The 3,762-nt window shown below is 42.1% G+C and overlaps 1 pseudogene; it reads left to right on the plus strand.

The window, feature by feature from the left end:
* The first annotated feature begins 766 nt into the window (after nucleotides 1–766).
* Nucleotides 767–918, plus strand: LOC144507428 (U2 spliceosomal RNA; annotated as a pseudogene).
* The last annotated feature ends 2,844 nt before the right edge of the window (nucleotides 919–3,762 follow it).

Here is a 3,762-nt window from a genome sequence, read left to right on the forward strand (position 1 = left end):
GATGGTTTGAGTTATAAGGAGAGGTTGACTGGGACTTTGTCCTCTGGAGCGTAGGAGGCTTAGGGGTGATCTTATAGAGGTCTATAAAATAATGAGGGGCATAGGTCAGCTAGATAGTCAACAGCTTTTCCCAAAGATAGGGGAGTTTAAAACTAGAGGGTATAGGTTTAAAGTGAGAAGGGAGAGATACAAAAGGGTCAAGGGGGAGCAATGTTTTCACACAGAGGGTGGTGAGTGTCTGGAATAAGCTGCCAGAGATAGTAGTAGAGGCGGGTATAATTTTGTCTTTTAAAAAGTGTTTAGACAGTTACATGGGTAAAATGGCTATAGAGGGATATGGCCTCTATATCCTTCTATATAGGGATAATTGGGACTAACTTACTGGTTAAAAAAAAGGGTGCCATGGACAAGTTGGGCCAAAGGGCCTGTTTCCATGCTGTAAACCCCTATGACTCTATGACTATCTAGTGCTGACACCACCATCGCTTTGTGTTTGCCTAAGTAACAGCATGGCAAAGTCTTAGATAAAGGCAAAATACTGTGGATGCTGGAATCTGAAACAAAAACTGAAAATGTTGGAAAATCTCAGCAAGTCTGACAACATCTGTGGGGAGAAAATAGAGCCAATGTTTTGAATCAGAATGACCCTTCGTCAAGGCTAAGAGCAAAGAAAATCAGACGAGATTTATACTATTGGGGTGGGGGGAGGGTCTGTAATTGGACAAAGGAAATGTAAATGATGATGAAGAAGGCTAAGAAAGTGTTCATCGCTTCTTGGCCTTTTGGCTAAGATCAAGTGTAGTATGGACAGGCTGCACTTGGTTGAGGTCATTAGGTTACATTTAAGCTTCATTTGAAGCGATTTTTTAAAAGCGGCATCTCGGCCTTTTGGCTAAGATGCAAATGAGATGAAGCCTTGGAGGAGGAAGACCTGCGCCTACTCCAATCAGCTTGGCTCATGTAGATCAGGCCCAAGACAGGAGTGGAGGCCCTGTCTTGTCAACTTGGATCGGAAATGTCTCAACTTGTTGAGACTCTGAATTGGACTTGATTTGATTGAATTGGAAAAATATTTTAAAAAGTGACCAGAATGCGTGAGTGGCAGAACAGCGATACAGATTGTTAAAGGACTACCTGAGGAATGTGGCAGTTGCCCTGAAAGGGGGAGGGGGTGGTGGGGCAACTGCCACATTCCTCAGGTAGTTTTATGTGTTTGTATTAGAAGTCTCTACTTGCCAGTAGAACATGTTTGTATTCCCTTCCATTTTCCCTTGCTACTTATCGTTTTTTGACCTGGTTCTTCCTTGAAGAATTCACCTGACATGTACCAAACACCTTCTTTTGCTTCATGAAATTCTCCATCTCCCCCATCATCCAAGGAACCCTGCCTTTAGTTTCCCTACCTTTCCTTCATGTTGGAATGTACCTCGCCTGCACCTGAAACACCTCTTCCTTAAAGGTCGCCCATTGTTTCAACACAGTTTTTCATGTCAAACTTTTGTCCATCTTGTTCTGGCTAGACCCCTTCTCATCCCACTGAAGTTAGCTTTCTCCCAATTTGAATATTCGATTGTATGCCATTCCTTGTTTTTCTCCATTATGTTATGATCCGATGATCATTCTTACCCAAGTGTTCTCCCACAGACACTTGAGCCATCCCAGATCCAGGAATGACTCCTTCCTAGTTGGACAGAGAAAATAATGGTCAAGGAAGATCTCCTGAATGATTTTCAGGAATTCTTCCCCGTTCCCTTTCTCTCACATTATCCTAATTGACATTTGGGCAAAAGATATCCCTCATTCTCACCACTCTATAGCTCTTAACCATCTTTGTGATTTCTCTACTTCTGTTCACCATTTGGAGGGGAGAGTGTTCCCATTTGGCCAAACAGTCATGTGTATTAATTTGAGTTTTAGTCTTGCACATACACTCAGTTTAACATTGCTTTTTCTCTAGCCAGTTGCCTAATCAAGCAAGACGTCTGGTCGACACAATGAGAACATTTCCCGTGAGTATGAAAGGAAACAAATTGCATTTCCCTGACCCCAAAATAGCCATGAAATAAGAATTGTCGTTTTGGTCTGATATTCATATCTTTGGCAGGATTTTGATTTGATTTAATTTATGATTGTATGGGTATACAGTGAAAAGTATTGTTTCTTGTGCGTTATACAGAAAAAACATACTGTTCATAGAGAAGGAAAGGAGAGAGTGCAGAATATAGTGTTACAGCCATAGCTAGGGTGCAGAGAAAGATCAACTTAATATAAGGTAGGTCCATTCAAAAGTCTGATGGCAGCAGGGAAGAAGCTGTTCTTGAATCTGTCGGTTGTGTGAATGGGAAGTGATTAATTTTAATTGAACCATGGGGCAGCAATATGACATCAAAAATTAAACTGCCTTTGAAATTAGAAACAGAAACTTCAAGGATTTGAAATAAAAGCAAAAAATGCTGGCAATAATCAACAATCCTCATTCTGAGAAAGGTCATCAAAATGAAATCTTGGGCAGAATTTGCCTTTTTTTTTTGGTTGTGTCATTTTCATCATGATAAGCAGTGGCACTTTTTCAGCCAACTCAATGAATATGTCATCACTCAGAGGCAGTGGGTACTGCTCTGCACAGATAGTGACGTTCACCACAATGTGTACCAATTGTCTTTTTTCATCACGGGCACAATCGGTGTGGCCCAATCACTCACAGTAATAGGCTCGAAGATTCTCATTTTGACCAGCCGCACTGATCCTGCCTCTGCCTTAGGCCTGATGATGTAGCCACACTTACCTAACCTTTAAGCATTTTGCCTGACTTCTGTCCTTAATCTTTAACTCAACCATTGAAAACAACGGCATGTTTCTTCAAGATCTTCGATAGACCTACTTTGGAATCTATTGAGATTTCCCTCGGCCCAATTTAATCTAATTTTTTGCAGCAAGGTTCATCCCATTAGTGCCAGATAATTTTCTTTCGCAATGTGTAAGAACAAGTCTGCAGACTGTCCATTCAGCTGCACATCAATATGGCCTCTGAATGGAACCACTTCTCCAGTGTAGGTTTTTTACGCTATTGTTGAGGGTTTCAAGGCAATATGTCAAACATTTTCTTGGTGAACAGTTTCTGGTACCAGTGAAACTGCAGCTCCAGTATCCACCTCCATTGTCACCGGCTGTCTGTCTCGTAAAGGCGTGACCGAGTAACAGTTTATTGCATCAGCAATACCAATACGTTTAATGACAGTTCATGTTTGTACTGTGGCGCGAGGCCTTTTTTGCACCCTTTTTGGACCAGGTGGATGCTATTCCCCTTATTCGGCTTTTCACAGACGCTGCCAGCCCTGCTGAATTTTTCCAGCATTTTCTGTTCTTAAGCCACAATGTTGCTAACCGCTCCCTTAATAGGGACAGGCTTGTTCTGGGTCCTGCTCTCTCCTTCGCCTTTGCAAAAAGGCAGAAACGGAGGCAGGCCTTCCTGGCGCACGTCACTCAGCAGCCAACTCTTTCTCTTGCCCTTCTTGGTTTGGTTTTTGTTGGGACAATGAAAATCCAGCCTCTGGAGATTGCCCTGACTTAGCTCTAGATTAAAACTGACATTGAGAAAGGGGAAATCCATGCCCGATATGTTGCTAGATCTTTGTGAACAGCTTTCTTCAAGCTCAGCTGTGAACACCTTTGCTTTACTGCCGAATATGAAATCCAGTTCGATATGAAATACAACAGTTCTTATTTGCATGGCAGATAGTGCTAAGTTTGGAGTTCAGCTAT

The sequence above is a fragment of the Mustelus asterias genome, chromosome 18, assembly GCF_964213995.1.
Source record: "Mustelus asterias chromosome 18, sMusAst1.hap1.1, whole genome shotgun sequence".
Taxonomy (NCBI): Eukaryota; Metazoa; Chordata; class Chondrichthyes; order Carcharhiniformes; family Triakidae; genus Mustelus; species Mustelus asterias.